Source organism: Agelaius phoeniceus, chromosome 12 (assembly GCF_051311805.1).
Source record: "Agelaius phoeniceus isolate bAgePho1 chromosome 12, bAgePho1.hap1, whole genome shotgun sequence".
NCBI lineage: Eukaryota > Metazoa > Chordata > Aves > Passeriformes > Icteridae > Agelaius > Agelaius phoeniceus.
In genome coordinates this window covers 6,767,180-6,787,783 of record NC_135276.1, presented here as the reverse complement: position 1 = coordinate 6,787,783, position 20,604 = coordinate 6,767,180, and positions in this window count along the sequence as shown.

Below are 20,604 nucleotides of genomic sequence, written 5' to 3'. Positions count from 1 at the left end.
CACCTGCTCCAGGTGACCCTGCCTGGGGCTCAGAGATCCCTTCCAGCCACAACCATCCTCTGATTCTCATCCCCAGGTGCAAAAGAAACAAACAGGACTTGGAAAGTCAAATTTGTAGCACCTCTGCATTTTTCACGCATATTTATCTTTACCCAAATAAACGTGCACATAACTTAGCTAAATGTACAGTCACTGTAAGTGATACAAATGCAAATTTCTACGGTTTCAAGTAAAAAATTTGTCTTCACGGCCTCAAAAAGCTGTTTTTAATATCTGGCCTTTTGAACTCACCTCTCTGCAGCAATGTCAATGAGGTTCTCCATGAGTGCACATATTTTCCTGGGGACAATGTATCTTATTAATCCCATGATCTAAAGAGATAATACATTTGTCAAAAAAATATGTGTGCTTTATCAGGATGAATTTGCTCTAACTGAACATCTACTACCTTTTCCCAAGCCAAATGAAATAACCTGCACAAACCCACAAAACTACTCCTTTCTTTATTATGGGGGCTTTTTGTGTGATTGTGTTGGTTTCTAGGAGTTTAAAAAATTTACCTAAGTTTCATTTTCATCAAGTATTATTTTCCTGCCCCGTGATTTTTATATTTTTCTTCTTATTTAGAAACAAATCTACACTGAAAAAATTCAGAACCACTTTGTATTCCCCAAAAGCCACGTGGGAGAAACCAGAACAGAAACATCCAAGCCCAATCCCACAGAAACCAAAGCAACGCCCTGCTCACAGCTGGTGACAAGGCCTGGAACTGGGAGGTGGCTGTGGCCAGTGGCTGCCCAGAGGAGATTGCCAACATCCAACCTGCTCCAAAATCTGTGGGTGCTGCACATCCCAGATCCCCTGCACAACATCTGTGCACCTGCACAGCAGCCGCAAGCAGCAAAGCTCTCGCAGGCAGGGTCTGGGCTGACACTGCATCTACAGGAAAATGTAAAATCTGCTCAGGCACTGCCAGGAAAGCTGTCATTGAACTGAGCAGTGGGGGTGCTTGGGAGAAACATTATGGGCAGAAAATTGGTGATGCTTTTGTCAGGGAAGATTCCACGTGGAAAGGCTTGACTAGAAATGAATTGCCCTTTGGAAGTTACAACCATTTATACTTTGCGTGTGATCCTAAAATTCTTAACAACATCCCTTTTAACTATTACAATTTTCAGCCTACATTTGCCTGCTGATTGCTTGCTACACTCTTTTAATACAAGCAAATAACTGCCTACCAAGAATTCACCACGAGCCTGTGCAGGGACAGCAAAAAGGAAACAAAGCTTTGTGCCCGGGGGGCAATCAATTATCTTTTCTAAGACTTTGCACCAGCATAAAGACTGCTGCCCAAATTTCTGATGTGATGTGGCAAGTGGGCAAAAACATTGGCAAAAAGGAGTAGGCAAACACTCAGTGAGACAGCCTGGCAATACCAGAATCACCTTTTCCAGGCCTCAGTGCACACAGGAGCTTTTACAGAACAGTGCCTTTCATGTGAAGAATATATAGATGCCTTCAGAAATTGCAGGGAAAGCCTGGAGTTTTCACTTTTTTCTTTTTAAACAGCACAACTACTTTCATCACCTTTTTGTAAATCCTTAATAGTGTGTTATCATACTGTTTATGTGGTAAGACAGTACTGTGGCAAAACTTGTTACTGATCTGGTTTAAATTGTCTGAGGAATTCTCTCTAAGACTTAAGAACAATCTTTTGTGCATAATATCCTTTTATTTTCCCAGTTCATTTATTTTAGTAACTGAAATGTGTGTTTACATCTAACTGCATAATGTTCTAGCACCTTTGAACTATTTCTAACAATCTTTTTCATCCATATATAGACATAGGAATGCTGGGAATGTAATATATGTGTGTATATATATATATATAATTTTAGACAACAACCATCAGCCTAGTAAGTTAAATGTCTTGTATGCCCTAGAAAGTCAGATTTGAATGAGAAACTCTATTGAAGAACCTCTGATCTACCCAATAATTCCTTGAAGTATAAACATGTCATTTTACATATCCAAACTGAAGTACACACCAGTAAATATGAGTAGAAAGCTTGGGGAATGTGATGGCTTACCTCAGAAACTCCTAACTTAAAAAAAACTAAACAAAAAAGCACCACATAAAGAAAGAACAAGCTGGTTAAATTTAAAAAACAGATATTTCTGCTGCATTTTTTCTTTAGCATTCTTGATCCTAGCAAAATTATGTCACCCTTCAAAGATTCAAGAGCAGATTTTGCTTTAGTTTTGAAGTCATACTTACAGCTGTGTTGGCATTCAGGCATAGGTCTGAAGAACTGGCTGAAAAATCACCTCCTGCTTCTCTCTGGTTTGAAAACACAACTGCATTATCTCTTCTGGATATGGTGATGAGTTCGATCTACACTAACTACCACAATGGCATTGTGCACATCAACAAAGAAATGTGATAATCCTCTAGCAAAAATTAATTTATTAATGAAATGAATAATTAAATCTGCTGAAAAACACGTTTGCAGGAAGTTAAGCAAAGGTGTTTTGAATAAGAATGGGGCTTTTTCTTAAATCTATAAGTACAATAGACTTGCTAGAGTAAATAACCCTGTGAGTTACTTACCTCATAATGTATTTAGTTATAATATTAAATGGATAAAGTACTTGATCATCTCCCAGGATAATAAAGCTGGTGGTATGGAGAAAAGCCTCCATGGGATTAAGAGAGAGTTAAAACATTTCAAATATGCAATTAAAGGCATTCTAGCATGCCTGTGATCTCTGCTCTGGTTTCTTATTTACAGAGAAGGAAAACTGGCTCAGACCTCCTAGACTAAGACAAGGAAGTATGCAAAATCGAGCAGTCTCTGTGCCAGCTCTTGCTAATCCTTTTCAGTATGGTTTGCTGCTAATTTGTCATGGCACATATTTGCCTTATGTCTAATTAGCATCAAATTGCAAACTGCTATTTGCTAACAATTTGTTGCATCAATCTGCTTGAAAATCTATAGTTTAGAACTGGATTGCAGCTTATTCTGTCTATCAAAATTCTATTTCATACACATCACAGTAAACTATTTGTCTCTAAAAAAATTGCAGTGCTCTTCCCTACTAAGAAAAGTACATTTTAAAAGAATGCCTCTGCAAAGTGGTAGTTTTTGTTCCTTTGTTTCGCCCTCCATTTATATTTTGCTATAACATGTTTATAACTGGAGTTAAATAAAGAACATCTTGCTCTTTGTTTAGAGTTAGATCTAGTACAACTGCCTCACCCCTAAAATAGAATAGATACATACAAAATTATTATCTGTACTTTAGAGAATATAGGCGAGACCTTTACAACAAGAATTTGTGCTGGAATTGGCTCTCAAAATACAGGAAAAATTCCAGCCAAGGAATTTGCCAGGTTTAGGAACTGGCTAATCTCTTCTGTTTGACACCCACAGGTATTAAAATAAACAAATAGCTAAAAATCTTTGTCACAAACAAATAGTGCTGCAGAGATGTTCTTCAATGGAATCATAAGTGATGTGGGAGATGTTTATGCACAAGATTTCCTCCCCCGCTATGCCTCATTAGAAACAGATGGAATACTGCTGCCACATGCATTGCAGGGGATGGATGGAAATGTGTCAGAGCAGGGCCTGGCTCCAGTGCAATTCGCTCCAGAGTGGCACTAAATGTTCTAAGCAGTCTCCTGCACTGTATTCCAGGGATGGCACGAGGGCATCAAACCAGCACAGCCACAGGCTGCTTCTCTGGAAGCAGGACTTCAGCCCACGAAAGATGAGCTTTCATAGCTTGATGTGGTACAGATGGAAATGATGAGGGGTTTTTTTTTTTCTTCCAAGCCACAGAGAATTTGACATTTCAAAAGTATCACACCTGGAGAAAGCATGATTCATAGGGTTGAGAGAGAGATGGTGGGAGTAAACAATAAAACAAGATGAGAAATCCAAATAGGCAGCATCCATATAAATACTCTGGGTCTCAAACTGCAGTTGCTTCTGCATTTTCCTTTGTCATTTTGATCCAAAATTCCATACTGGGCACCAGACATGTTTTCTTCAAGTTTGAACAAAATCAGTATAATGTTTGCCTTTCTGTGAGTTGGTGTTTGCTATAGCAAACAAGTGTAGCCAAATTTTCTGCCCACTTCTATGTAAAGTTTGCATACTTTATCCTTGTGAGAGGATGAGCCAAGCTCAGTACAAATGTTGTCAAACAAAACGAAAGCTTTCAGAGCTGAGTGAGAAGACAAGTCTGTCTTTGCTGTATCTACAACCAAAAAAACTCTTCTAAAGGTTACAGGGAATTGAATGCAACCCTCACAGGCAGATTGGACAGACATTTAAGAAGTGCTAACTATGAAGATGAACCCAAGCTCCCCACAGCTTTAGTGAATGTAGAGTCAGAAGCAGATTCAGAACTTTAGAGTGCTGAAATAAGAACAGCCATAAACACTGGCAGAGCAGCTTGAGCTGGAGACTGACTGAAGGGACCTCCTGAGGTCCCTCTCCACCTGAACTATCCTAAGAACTGGCACCTTATTTGATCAATTTTTTACTAATTCAGGTGTTTTTTGCTGTAATCTTCATTTCTCTCCAATCAAAGTCCAACACAGATGGGTACTGGTGGTCACTGCTGCCTGCAAATGCACACTGGAGGGCTGGAGGAGAAAACTGCTACAGGTGGTTGAAACAGAGTTAAGAGAACTCCCTGTTTCCATTAAAATCACAGGACATCTCCCTTATTTGCACCACAAGCAATAATAACAATTACAGCTAAGGGGAAGCTTTGCCTTTCCTTTAAAAGCTGGCAATGTGTAAAGGGGCTCACATTTCCCTGAAACCAGAAAAAAAAACCACCACAGAAACATAACAAGCCTTTGTGAGAAGACACCACTTTAAGAAATGAACATAATCCATGTCACAAATATGGACTTTCTCACTATGCAGAAGTGTTCCTGCTTTTTATGGATTGTACCAAAATAGTGCCCATACAAGCTGGACATGAATGGCAAAGTGAGAATACTCACTGAAGGAACACAGCTTTTCCTGAATTTGTTTTATTATTATTAACATGTCATACTCGTTTCCAAATGTGTTAATTTCACAAATTTTATAGAATTTCTCTTCAATTGTATCCCTAACGGACAATATTTTAGAGACTGCTCTAATTTCTCTCCATTTCAAAATTATATAAATATAGCAAGGGCCAATTTTGTGCATAGAAGTGGGGATGCAATCTGGGCAGCTCAGCACCTCTTAATCTTCCAATCTGGAGAAATGAATTCAGGCTTTTTCATCTTGGCTGAAGGGAAACCAGTCTGTGTGCCCTGAATTCTCTCCAGATTTTCTGGAATCAGCAGTATGCCCCATCAGTAGCCAAAAGAGCTCGGTATCATTCTGCAAGTTGCTACAGCTTCAGTGGGAAGTTTGGGAATAGTTTTTCACAGCTTCCTAAACTGAGAGTGATTTGAGGTCAGCAGAGCTCACATTCTACAAACATGCAGGAAAAAAGGATTCATTCATTGTTTTCTGTATAACAGTGCTGGTTTTCTTGAACAACTGAAGACCTGTTTTTCCATTTATACATAAATTGTTCATAGTTTCTGTAAAATAAAAACCAATATTTTCCTGTATTAGAAGAGATCAGACACTTAACAACCCTATAAAAACAAAGGAAAACATGGCTAAATCCCTTTTTCTGCCCTGGTTAATTAAAAAGAAATAGAATAAATGTATTGGCAAAAAAAAATCATTTAAAAGTGTGTAGCTCTGACATAATTAGATCCACCACATCTAGGTCAGCTGAGGATGCAGGATTCACACACCAATTATTTATTCAAAACTTTAGAACAGTGCATTTCAAGTGACAGCTCCTAGCTGTGATTCCTCCAAGAACTAGTAGAGCCACCATGCTACATATACACCTTAGAGAGCTCTGGAAAACACATCCCCACCTCATCTGAAAAACTCCAAAGGCGCTGGATATAAAGCAGGGAATGGCATAACCCCACTTATTAGTGGCAGGTCTCTAGATGAAATCAGTCCTGGGATGTCATGGCCTGTGGCAGCAGAGAAAAGGACTATCCATGAACAGATGGAAAAAGTTAGGTCTAAACTCACAAAGGGAAGGAAGGAGTGGAATTGTGTGTGTAAAACCAAAAGGTTTTTTTTTTTAATGACAACCTCCAGGGACTGCACAAATGAAAGGTGCCTTCACCAGCCTCCCAAAACACCCCCCCTGCCAAAAACTGCTTGAGGGGTGGTGTTTTGGGAGGCACCTAACCAACCCATAAGGGGTTTTAAACCCCCTAGAATTTAGAACAACATGGAAATGGAGCCCAAAGGTGAGGGACTGACATATTGTTAAGTGTATTCATATCAGTACTCTTGGAAATGTCTGGCACGTACCATATGCATATTTCATCTTATGCTTTTTGTATAATGCTTGTAAAATATGTTGTGCAGCACATGAAAGGGCTAATCCAAGAGTGGGGTAAAAGTCAGTGCTGCCAGATAGCAGACTTCCTCCCTTGGCACTGAAGAGTTGTGTTTAGGCTCCCAAATTCAAACCATACTGATGCCTCAATGATAGACATGTTCTACCCTTCCTATTTCCTTCTTGGAGTAAACACAATTGCACATCTAGCTGAGTAGCTTGAAAAAACTATTGGAAATGCTAGGAAAATGTTCAAAGTCAGAACTAGGATTTGGGAGCTAATAATGGAAATAAATTTGCTTAGAAAAAGAAATCAAACCCTACAGTTGTTGACACTGTACAACACTCAAAATGTCACTGTAAATACATTTTAATCCTGATCCAATGACAGACTATATTCAGCATACAAAGGGACCTATGTGGCTCTTTCCTAGTCTTCTAGAATGCTTAACAACAATATACTTAAACATAAAACATGTTGCTCTTGGTTACATACCATAAATTGCCATACATCCCCTTCTCTCTTCTCGTTCAGATTCTAATGAATGCTGCTCCACTGGTCAACTATAACAGAAGACAAAAAGTACTTTTCTCCTTGTCAAATAGCACTCTGTAAAAAAATACCATTGTCCTTCAGATTTAGGTTACGTGGCTGGTAAGGAAAAAACAGCAGAGTTTGGCAAATAAAGTCTCGAGTGGGAATTTTCTCCCACGACTACCAGAGAAGAGAAATGAAATTTTCAGGCACAGCCCTTTCAAACTCCACAATAGAGCATGTGTGGGGTTTGGATACAATAAAAGGAGGAACCTGAGAGGAAAGTTGTTTTTGCAACCTCAATAATGAGAGCGAGCCTTGAAATGCTGGCAGTGGAGGAAGCATTTTCATTAGGTGTGTTTCACTTTCTTCCTCGGTGCAGCAATCCACTTACAGAAGCTGTGTGTTGTTACATGACACATTTCCACTTTCTTACAGAAGTGCCTGTGATTTTTTGAATGCTGTTTGTTGTTACTGCCTTTCTTCTCCGACACAATGCACCAATTTTTAACCTTTTCAGTAACCTAGTGACACCTCTGGGATATTACAGTATTCCTGTCAAAATGTCTGGTCTACAACAATAAACTTTACATTGATGTCTTGCTTTTTGGGAATAATTACACTGTTCCTTAAATGTTACCCTATTTACTATTTGTGCAAAAAGATGACAATAAAATCAATGCAACACAATTCCCAAATGTGCATCAAAGTCTTTTGCAATGTTAATGGATTAGTGTGTCCATAGAGGTGTAAGATCATTTTGTCCTGATTCCTGGACTTGCACGTAATATGCACTCACTCAAAGATAAACTTATTAATCCTTATCTGCTGAGCTCATCCCTTCACAAAGTTAGTTTAATCTCACTGCATTTGTCAGGATTCCTTTTTTCTTTCTCTTCCTCCTTTTTTTTTTCCTCCATTTTTTTTTCCCCCTCTCCCTTCCTTTAGAGCCAAGCCTGGGAATGCTGCCCATCGATCAATAGGTGTATGATGAAGGAACTCCGTGCTGCTCCCCCTGACCAGCGGCGATGTTTTCCCAATGATTCCGCAGGAGTCAGAAACTCAACAAAGCGAATCGCGGCCGCTGTAAGGGGAGCATGCTGCTCATGTCTGTGACCACTGTATGCAAAGCTTGGCATTAGTCACCGCCAGGCCGCCTCTGACAGCCCTGAAGTGAGGGAGATTAATGTGAGGCAGGGGCACTTTATTATTGTCATTCTGTTCTTTCACACTCTGCCTCTGACTTTCAATTTTGCTCCAGAATTAATTGTCTGCTCCCTACAGTATGACTGATGTAGAAGGATACAAGTAACATAGGCACCTGGTTCTGGCCTTGACAATCTGACTCGTTGGTGCAGGATGTATTGTGTACAGTCAAATTCAGGGACAGACGGGCATCTTTCAAAGAAATCAGCCAATGTTTCTTTTGACTTCAATCAGATTTGACTGTAGATTATCCTTCTCTAAGAACAATTTTTTTCTTGTAGAGATGCTAACAAAATGCCAGCGCTGTTATTAAGTACCACTACATGATACTATTGCTCTGCTTTATGCAGCCTCATATGAGGCCTTTCTCTCCAAGCTTTGCTTTTTATGTCGTAAGGCAGTAAATTAGTCATGTAGCAGTGTTTAATCCCTACCCTCTCAGAGTTAAGCATTGTTGTGAGAACATTATATATGGTATCTTAGACAATAAAAATACAAGACTGTGCAAGTCAGTATCATTTACTATTTATTGGGCTAAGAGTTCCAAAGCAAATTACACACAAAGTAAGACAAATAGTTAAAGATCTTGGATCTAATAGAATATCTGACTGTATATCAGACTTAAAATGAACTGCTGTACTAAGAGATCAAAGAACATCTTTACTAGAGCATAGATGATGAGAAAAAAAAAATCACTTTTCGGATGGAAAAAAATCATACGGAATCAGTCTCTGCACATGCACCCTATCTATCAGTCTGCTTTTTCTCAGTTTAACATCTGATGGTGACAAATGTAAAGGCACTCTACACTGCAGTGAAACAAGTTTTACCTTTAGACAATAAGCATTTGCTGGTAGTCACAGACATTGCCACAGACATACAGGCAATAATATCAACATTCCCTGCTCCTGTAAGTATGGGGAACTGTGGTATACTTGCTCAAGGCTTAGATTTTGGGCCAAATATTCTGAAGTGCCTGTTAATACCTTCAGCTGGATTTCATCACTTTTGATCAGACTTTGGTCAAATAAACTTTTCAGAGCTATACAGCTGAGAAATTCAAATATATATATCAAATGAATATAACATGTATAGAAATAAGCAACACTAATGTTTCACTGTTTAATGTTTTCCCCTTGCTACATAGGTGAGATTCATCAAGAGGATCTCAGGAATTTTTTCCCAAATACCATCTCTGAATAGAACATGCAATAAATTATACTGAATTTAATTTATATTCTCCTCCAATGTGACCATGATATTATTTAAAGGGTACTGAAATATGCTGAATTGTCTTTATCCTGGATACAAGAAGGAAAATTACCACAATTCAGGGAGGACGATCCCACCTCATTACATTAATAATTTACCACAATGGTTAAAACACAAAAGTTATCTACCTGCATTTATGAAGGAAGAAGCTTTTCCCACTTGCTCCAGTTTTCCCAGACCTCTGGGCAAGGTAAATTTCAGGATGCATTTCAACTTCCTTGAAAGACACAAAAAGCAATGAGAAACTCTGTCTCTTTAAAAAGGTGTGCAAGTAAATGTTGTAATATCCTTCAAACCTGACATTAGGTATTCAAATGTTACTTAAGCAAAGTGTGAGCAATTAAATTAATCAATCTTCCCAGCCATGTACTGAACAGATGTTCAATAAATCCTCTCTGCTTACAGTGTGGGAGGAAGAAAGTCCACTTTTAGCTGTCCTTCAGTGATGACATCCCTCAGCCCGTCCTTTCTCTGGGCCTCATGGGCCACTGCCAGGCAGTTCTGCTGTGTTGTTTCTTTATTATAAATAACAACAGACCACCTGGACTACCTGCAGTACCTGGAAGCTGAGGTTTAATGATCCTTCAGGCTACATCCTCAGCTCTCTCCTGATCCCAGATAATGGGACTGATGGGAATGGCAGAGGAGTGACGGATGGCAGTGACGAATGGCTCCAGACAAACATGTGCTGACAACTAGTGAATATGGGGCAGCCTTGCAGAAAGGTCAAGATAAAAGTATTTGCTTGACTTTCAAAGTTTCTCTGTGAAAAAACACTGGGAATCCTCAGATTTCTCACCACCAGATAACTTTGCCTGGCAGATGTGTACAGCAAGATACCAGAGTGCCACAAATCTGGCAAACAGCACTGCAGGTGGGAACAGCTACAACCTTTTAGTGAAGGGAAAAAAAAAAAAACCAAAAAAAAAAAGAACAAAGCTAGAACAGCTAAATTCCATAGACATGCAAGAACCTGGGTATTTGCAATTTTCAGTGTTAAGGTTGCTATCAGCTGCAGACATTACCCCTTGTGTTTTAACGTGTCTGTTCTGAGCAGGTTCCCACTCCAGCCACAATCCAGCTCTCCCACTGCCCCTCTGGCACCAGGAAAGGCCACTCCATCTTTCTGCCCAATTAAACAGTGAAGTCTTTTCTTAGCAGGACTTATAAAGGCTTTGCCTGGCAGTCCTGTGATGAGAAATTTGATTGCTACAAGATGCTCACATTGTCATCTCTATTTTAGAACCTCGGATTTCAAAAATGAAGGGACAAGTTTTTACTTATCCTGCTCCCCAAACCTTAAATGACAAATCCCATAAGATGCATATGATGCATCCCATAATCTCAACTTGTTACACATTAATATCAACTCTGATCAAATGAGTCGACTGACATTCAAATCTAATGGTTAAAACCTCTGCACCACAGATATACAACTTCAACCTTTTGAATGCTGCCATTCCATATATGGACTTTACCCACATTTTAATGAGGCTCTAAAATCCCTGAGATTAAGATAGTATTTTATATAGAACTGCCTGCTTTTTATGATATCCTGACATGTTGTACAACATTTGTGACTATATTGATCCTTATAAATTCAGCATCTATATATATTCCTGAAAAGCATCCCCTGCTCAGTCTGCAGCACAAACAGCAGGGCAGGACACACACAGGGGGCAGTTCTTGAGCCTTTTGCTCAGCAGGAAATATACAGGTAAGGAATATTATAATAACAGAAAACATTTTAGTTGCATAACACAGCCATACTTTAAAAAAAATTTGAAATACCATCCTCAAATTGCACAATAAAGAAAAGCCAGGGTTTTTTCTCAATTTTACCCTATTTCATTCTCCTTCAGACAAACCTGATTCAAATCCTGAGGGGGTGAACTGTACTCTTCTCCCACCTGGGACAGTTATACATCTTCATGCCCTCACCTTTGCCTGTCTGCAGAGACAAGCCTTCTTGTGTTTCCCCATGCAGTTTCACACTTTTAATCTGAAACAAATGATTGCAGAAAAAAAAAAAAGAAGAGCATTATCACCTTGGCGAGGCATCAGGAGTATACAGAAAAAAAAAAAGAGACAGGGTCTATGGGCAAATTCATCTTCCATTGCTACAATCAATCTCTCACCTAAAGAAATACACAATAACTAGGCAGGAAAGGGCCAAGATTTATGGCCCAGAAACATCTCCACTGACCAGCATACACCAAGCCTTCCTGGCTCCCTCCTTGCCAGAATGGCTCTTTCTAACAGTTACAATGATATACTGTCTCTCCCTACTGTTTTACAAGTACATTAGCTTTATTTAATGAGATCTCTGAGTAATTTAACAGATGTATATAGGACATAAGACTAGAAAAACTCTTGCTACTTGAACACTTTTGCCAAGGTATTCTAGGGCTAGCTAATCTCCACTACCATGTTATATTCCATGAAATACTGTTATTGGAATTTTGGGAAGGTTTTTAAAAATCATTTTAATAGTAATGTTATATTATAATCTAATAGAATAGTGCCATATTCAACACTTGCTTGTATCAGACCTATTAAAATAAGGTTAAAAGTGGATACTTTAGTTCTTCAAAATTATTTATATATTAGAAGGCAGAGATGAAAATACTGGTTAAATCTCGCAACCTGTTCTTTCCTGTGACTTCAACTTCATGTCCCAAGAGAAAAAAGACAGATTCTTCCCTTTTAAAAACATATATTCACATTTAAAGTTCACAATGATTGGATCACTCAGTAAGAAAGCATTTCAAAGTACTATATCCCGAGGTTTTGTTTAATATATGAAGTATAACCAGTCATTAAACACAATAGCTCTGCTTTCCATTATTTTATTATTTCTGTTTCTGAGCAACAGACAATGTCTTGGATGGCTGCTGTTATCCAGCTAAGTAATTTTAAATAATAGTGATATACAATAAAATATTAAGTGAAAGAAGCTGCAATAATAACTTTTTAAATAACTCTAATAAGCGACCAATCAACAATACTGGGGGTGGCAATAAGGAATTGCCTGTTTAAAGTAACATTCAAACAATTTTTCTCAGTAAAAAAAAAGATGGGCATAAACTCTATGCATTTGTCTGTGTATCTTTTGCAGGAGTGAATCTACAAAAATCCATACAGTGTGTTGTTGTTTTCTCATACATTATATTTTTAAAATTGATTAAAAATAGAATATTGCCCCAGATTCAGTAATGACTTCAATGAACTACATTTAAAAAAATTCAACAACTTCAATTCTACCCAGTGGTGAGACCAGTACTAATTGAGTTTAGTGGCATTTTTCTGTAAATAATATATAGTCTCATTAAAGAAGGTTTATTTTAGTTTGAAAACATATTTCTTTTTAAAATTCTTTTAAGCTGATGGGGCAAAAATGGGGGGAAAAAGGATGAGAGTAATATTTACTATTCTGGCAAAGTGTTCAACATCCCTCTGGCTTCCAGTCTATTGTGTTAACTTTGAATTAGAGCATAAAACACAGGTTGAACACATTTATATATAATTATTCATAGAAGTCTATGGAGTTTACAGCAAACATGCTGCAACATGTCTAATATTTAGAGAAAATCCCCACAGGTATCTGACCAAAGTAAATATTCTGACCCACTCCTGAATGTACCACACCTAGGCCAGGGGCAAGGATTCCATATTTAGAAAGCAGGAAACACCAAGCTGGGAGCAGAAAACATGGATATTTCTTTAAATATCAGAAAACACTGACAAACCTCAGGGTGCAAAATTATGGAGGGTCACTGTGTAAAATTATGCTTGAAATCAAGAACAAATAAAATGACTCCTGGAGTAGAAAAGGATGGGGGAGCGAGAGGGAGAACATGAGCTGATATAGAGCAAATTCATGGCATGAAATTTCATTTCTTGAGAGCTATACATCAAGGTGCATTTGTTTAATGAGGTTGGCACCAGAAAGATGTATAGAACATGTCAGACACCCAGTACCAGAGCGTTCTGGGAAAAAGATAACATCTGAGGATCTGACCACTCACTTTGTCTTCGAGCCAGACTTCTCTATCTACTGGTTCTTCAGGGGATTATAAATGAGAGGGCAGGAGGAACAAGGAGCAAAATAATGAAAAACAACATGAAAAAAGAAAAATTATAACATTGTAGAGCCAAGTAAAGCCAAATTTATTGACCTCACAACTACATAATCAAGAGAAAGTTATCACTGTGGAAACTTTTACCAAAGCAGAATGATCTTAAATAACAAGGGAGTGCTATGAAATTTACAGCACTTTTAAGATATGCAAATTGAATGCAAGGTATAGACATAAGGGTAATTAATTGTAAATCTAAGAATAATGTTTCTTTGTCAGGGCTGTCTCCATGTTGTGGAATACATTCTAATGTGCCTTAACTCTGAATATTTCTTAAAGGCTAGTCTAATTATGAGATGTTCAGAATTTCAAAATAGTAGTTATTCTTATCGTTTAATATAGCTGCTGTAAAGTTTCATAACAAAATTTACTGATTACATGAAAATATTTTATTTTAATTTTCAAGGATAAAGCACTTGTTTAAAAGTCTAGGCACTGAGTCTTTACCTTGGAAAAAAATAATATGATGGAAACAGCTTTTGCCTAAAGCAGTGTTTTGTGGTGTTTTTTGTTTAGGTTTTTTTTAAGGAGGAGAAAAGAAAGCAGCAAAGAACCAAAATAAGTCTAAATGTAAATATCTTTATCTGCTGCATTTGTGAAGTTATGGTGCTAGTTTTCTAAGGACTTCATAGAATAATATAGATTCTTCTAATTCCATTATTTACTTATTTTTTCGTTTAATTGAAGTCATTCACGTGACAAACTCAGGTCAACCTTTCCATTGCAACAGGACCATAAAAATTCACTTTCTCATTTTAAAACCTGGCAAGGTTGGAAAGGAAATTTTCCAAGTTTGAAAGGAAATTTATATAAACATACAGAACATGTAAAACCTTCTACAGCAGTAATTCAAGTCCCTGTCAGCTTCAGTAGCACGCCTATATATGTGGCTGTGCTTCCTGACAGAAAACACAATATTTGAGCTGCTTTTAGCATTTAATTCAGACAAATTAAAATGAAGCTTCTTTAGGGGGCAGCATAGTAAACAGTCTTCAACAATAATGCCATAATTGCCAGGGTGCATTGGGTTTTTAGGGAAAAGACAATTATTAATCCTTGTGTTTTAGCAGGACTTGCTATAGACCCAAGGAAGAGTCTTAAAACAGTGAGTGTTAAACATGAAAGAGTCCTAAAACTTAAACAGTGTTGGAGGGAAGGGCATGAGCAGCCAAAGCTCTCTGTGAGCCAGAGGAGTGACCACCAAACACCAAGAGAAGCAGGCAAACCACCTTGGTTAAACCAATCCACAGGGTTTGGGGAAATTATTCCTAAGTTCCAACAAAAATTCTAATCACAGATATTACCTCAGAAAAGAAACCACAGTTGGAAGTATGTGATTTAGATACACATGTAGTAGCACTACAAGAAAAATGTCAAATGTCCCTATTTTCACCAGTCATCTGTTACACTCCTACCTGTGCAGGCATCATCCATAAGCTCCACATCAAGGATTTGCTTTTCATACTGCAAAAGGAAAAGAGCAAAACATTTCAAAGCCACCTATTTTAGAAGAGATGCAAGTGGGGGTAGCTGGTCATGGGGGAGTGGCCATCTGGGAGGATTACAGCCCTTTGGGAAAAACATCATCTGTTTTTTTGGGAGCAGAGGGGGAGAAAAAGGAGAAATAGAGCCCCAGTTCCTCATGCAGTTGGAAATAACAGCAAAAAAATTCAAATCAAATCTTGAAATTTTAGTCAGCAGAACCAGTGTTTGTTATCTGCATGAGATGAAATGCATTTCAGAATCACATCAGACAAAGTGTTTGGGAGATAGGGAACAAAGAGAGAGGTTCATCATCAGCCTAGAATCCAAAAGTAAATGCTAACACGACTTTGGAAAATGTGCGCATCACCACTTTGTGTCTGCTTTACCTAAACAATTAAAATATTCTGTTAATATTTTCTACCTAAGTATAACATACCATAACTTTAGCTCCCCTTCAGTGACAGTTTGTGCTTGGAAGTTCTGTTATAGTTTAAACAGAGAACTCAGGAAATTTTGAAATCATTGCCAGATATAGAGGCAGATTTCATAACATGAGTTAAATGCATCATATGCTTACATGAGAGGGTCTCTCCTATATAACACTTGCAGAAATTATAAATTCTCCATATGCCAGCAGAGTTAATAACTTCCTTAAAGGAACTTTCAAAAATTATGCTTGCACAGGGGTAAGTTTCCAAAACTTTCTATAGGGAAACATTAAACCAAGGCACTTCTTAATGCTGGATTGTGACTGGAGCAAACTGAAATTTTCATCTTTGATTTCATGACAGCTTTCCTACACAAGGCTTAAGCTTTTAGGTACCTGAAGAAAGTGTCAGTGGGAATTCTTACTGACAGCTGTTTCTCTAACTTCTTGAGTAGGCAGAAAACTTAGTCTGAAATAAAGAAGGTAATGAGAGAACAGTTTGGATAGAAGATGTGCCAAGGTTATGCAAAAATTTCAAAAGGCCACTCAAGGAGGAATCCTAGGAGACAAACTCCATGGTTTTGATGGAGATAAATGATATGAAGACTGATTTTTCCTTTTCTGCACAGTGCAATGGAAATGTATTACAGCACTGATAAAAGATCTGATCTGGAAGCTCTTGCTTTCCCCAGCTCCTTTTCTATGATGTAACAAATAAAGGCTAGTCTCCTTTTGGAAACATTTTTGTACATTATAGTTTAAATTGGATTTCAAGTGCAGATTACAATTTCCTTCAATCAATTAGTAAAAGACTGTATATCTTAGGTGTGTTGCAGAGGTTAACCACAGCTATGTTTGACCCACATTAATTTTTCTCATTAGTCTATGATATCTACCAGCAATTTTACAGGCTGTTTTTGCAGGTTCAGTGAACTTTTCAAATTGTTTTAATTTTGCCAAAATGTCTGATAATCAAACTTGTGACTGAGTGCCCAGAAAATGTAAAATGGCAGAAAAGACAAACTCAGCTTACACAGTAACCCTGACTGAAGTGTTAGATCCAGCAAGTTATGCTAAGCCAGTTATTTCTGAAGCCATTAATCACAAAAAAATTCATTTATTTTCTGTTTCTTGTCACTCCAAACCTGCTCCTCCAAGTCAATTACTGCCAAATTAAAGTGTTGTGGAAACAAACAGTGGCTAGCACTGAACTGTGGCACAACTACTCTTGAATTTCTTCTACTCTCCAGTCATCCACCAGCTTTCTCCTAGCTTAGCAATTGTACAGGGTGAGCATCCTCCTAACCTGGAAACAACAACAGGAGGATCAGTGAATTAGACACCAATTACACGTTGCATTGGGTTTTTTCCTTTTCCATTGAAATTATCCTTGTTTTCATTTAATTAATCAGGAGTGAGGTGAACTTCCAGCATTTGGAGGGACAGACAGCAGAACTAATAAAAGAGCAGCTCAGGAGGAGCCATTCACAAAGTCCACTCCCACATGATGAAGCACCAGGAGCTAAACCAGTCCCTCCCATTTCAGTGGCATTCACTGAGCAGTGAACATGCACAAGGCATGGGGAGGGACAGCCAAACAGGCAAATGCAGCACCAGGCCTCACACCCTCCTTGTTAAACAGACTCAGTTCTAATTACTGGAAGATGGATGGCCTTACAAAAGACTCTTTATTCCCAAGGTCGTTAATAAAAGTGGAATTCTTCACCTTGTCCTTAAACTCAGTGGAAACTGCTCAGTTCACCTCTTTCACTTGGTGTGTTTAATTATTTGCACAGCTTGAATTAATACTAGGTCTATGTCTGAATGGCTCTGCTTGTCTTACGTCCTGCCAATCACTCCACAATACCCAGAATTTGAGGCTTTCTTGCTGCAGGAGTCATCGGGGAGCAAAATCAGATTAAAAACTCTTAAGTGAGATGGGGGATATTTCCAAAGAACCCTTACCTCAGTTTCCCTTTTTCCTGGCATAAGAAGTCATTCCTAGACCATTAGAAGATAGGGAGAAGTATCAAGCAAAATGATGACTCCTCATTTTACAATAGCATGTTGGATCTTTGGTGATTCAAATCAAATATAGAGAAACCACATTAACACTGCCTGTCTCCCCAGTGCCTAGGACTTTACATGCAGACTAGCTCCTAAATCAGAGCAACATGGACTGCAAAAAGGTCACTGAGAAGAGACAATCCAGATGCACCAGAAAAAAATAAAAACAAAACCAAAATAACTGGGATGCACCAATTAAAGACTTACCAATTTAAGACTTACCAATTTAAAGAAACAATACATTATTGTGCAATATTTTCAAGTGTGAAGTTCGAGATTTCAAATGTGATCCAATATAAACCAGAGTTTTGGTAAACAAGCTCTTTTTTTTTTTTAATAAGATTTTCATGTAACATTTGAGATGCCAAGCAAGAGAGGGTGAAATGCTGCTAGCTACAAACCAGCCATACACAGTCACAAGGTTCCTCTGCAGGAGGATCGAACCACACATGAAAAAAAATAGAACCAAGTTAAATAAAAATAATAAAACAAAAGCTACAGATTACATCCTTTCCTTCCTCATATCCTTTAGAGGCAGCACGAAGTGAGTGCTTTTGCACAGGATGTAAGTCAGGGCACAAATTGGCCCTTCAGCTCTGAGATTCCTCCAAGCTTTCCCAACAGCTTGCTGAGTGTAATTTGGGCTGGGTTATTTAAAGCTACACAGGATAATACAGTACAAAGACTGGTGTGAACAATAACTCTTGCACAATTTATCACGCAGAGAAGAGCTACTAATCTTTTTAGAAAACAAGGTATTCAAAATTATTTAATGCTAATATTTATGCATCAGAAAGCATTCTAAGCACAAAACAGCCCTCCTCCCCCTCCCCATCATGCATTTGTGAACATCTTCAGCTACAATGCACCATATTTTCAGAGAGTCTTGAAATTATCGTACTGGATGTTGGCATTTATGAAACTCTGTTATTAATGCCACTCTCATACAAAGATAAGCTGTGTTTACAATACTAATACCTTCCACAAATAATTAGGTATGTATAGCTACACGTATAGCCTTCTATACCAGTGATGGCTCAAAACTGTAAATTTAAAGTATATTATTGTAATAAACAGTAATAATAGCGATGATTATAAAAATCAGTTTGGCATGCTTCTGCCTAGCAGAATTCTGTACCACACTGTCAGTTAAAAACAGAAAACCAAGACAAGAAATAACATCCTCTGAGCAGCTATTATTTTCTCAGCTCTTCTTTACTTTTTTTCTTCCTATTGCATACTATTATTTTGAAAAATAAAAAAACCTGGAATTATACCAAACTAAAGGTAATGATGCAATTAGTCTAAAGTAGCAACTCTTCCTAACCAAGCAGATGGGTATCAATCCATCACTGTGTTTACATGATTACTGCTACATTCTTTCAAAATTATAAGTTTATAAAAGTATTATAAGAAAACTTATAATTTTGAATAATTTCCCAAGTATCTCATAAAAACAAGGTTTTCTTTACATGTCAACTCAACAGTCTAAAGGCAAAAATCATAAATTTTCATATATCAGGGGTTTTTTAGGTATTAAACATATTTTTTTTCAAATCTTAGCATAATTCTGTTTCTTCCTAGGAGAGCTAGATGCTTTCTTTGCCTCAGTTAGCATAGGTACAATAAATTATAAAATCCCTTTCCTTTTTCTCTTGCATGCAATACAAGGTCCATATCCAACTCAATATAGTATTTACTAGGCCAGTGAACGCCCTATCTGAACTTTTTTGCAGCATTTCTGCTGCAAGACACTAAAGGCTGTGTTTGTTTTTGCAATACTATGGCACAACAGAGAATTAAGCACCTTCTATGTGATCTTCAGCTACAATATTGCAGAAGGATAAGAATGTTACTTATAACCAAGCAAAATGACTTTCACAAATGTTTCCAAATTTCATTTAAAGCAAACATCAAACCCCCACAGTCTCCCAGGTCACAGATAGCAGGGGGAAAGTGAGCACTTGATTATCATTTACCTGGATCAAGAGGTGCAGGAAATTGCCCAATTATTTGTTAGATTTAGCAAGAGGGAAAAGGACTTGATAACCCTATCACTGAGAACATTCAAACACTTAAAACTGCATTCAAAATTGATATAAAGTAGATGCATAACCTTAGCCATCAGAGCACTCTCCACTGTCAGCCTCTCCAGATTGCTCAAGACTGAGATCCATTAGGCTGAAGCTCAAGGCAGAGCTTTCCAGGGTGCTACTGCCCACACATTCCCTTTTTAACAAGTTTATGTTGAAGATAGCTTTCCTGAAGCAAGAGACTCGGTTTGGTAACAAGAAACAGCACTATTATCAAACAAGAGGCAAAAGCAAAAGAACAGTTATCTGAAATTCCTCAAACTCTCGTTTCACAGTCCCTTTTAAGTTGTCTCAGACTTCATTCCTTATCTCTGCATGCTGAACCTCAGTCTGAGTTTCTGCTTATTGGTCTGAGTTTCTCCAAGGAACCTCTGATGGTTCTTTAATGAAGCCATAAGATGAATATCCTCTGAGAAGCTGCGTTTTCACTGTTTTCTCATAAAATATGATTCTTTCTCCCCTTTCTCTTCATCTTTTAATTCAAAACCAATGCTAAACAGAACAACAGCAGCAGCATCCTCATCCCACTCCTGTCATTATGGAAATTCCTTCTGTTGGCTTCTTCTGTAACTGTACCTGTTTACTATTACTTTAATCAAGGCTTTTGGTGGCCCTAAGTTTCCAAAATGTGCCATTTCTGTGAAATGACTTGCTAAACCTATTTTCAAGGCACATATTAGTAGATTCAGCTATATTGTAGCTGCACCAATTTCCCTCTTATTAAAAATACCTCATAAATTATCTTTTGTGCCTTGCTCATACATTCTGCAAGTATTTAGTATTTATTTCATCTTATTTTCCAAAAGAGATCTACATTCTTTTTACTTTCTCCTACTTGTTCAGTCCTGGATGTTTTCTGTAAGTCTTGTTCTGAACAAGTTGTGTTCTACTCAATATTCACTGTGATTTGACAGATCCTGTGCTTTCACCTTTTGCCATTTTTTA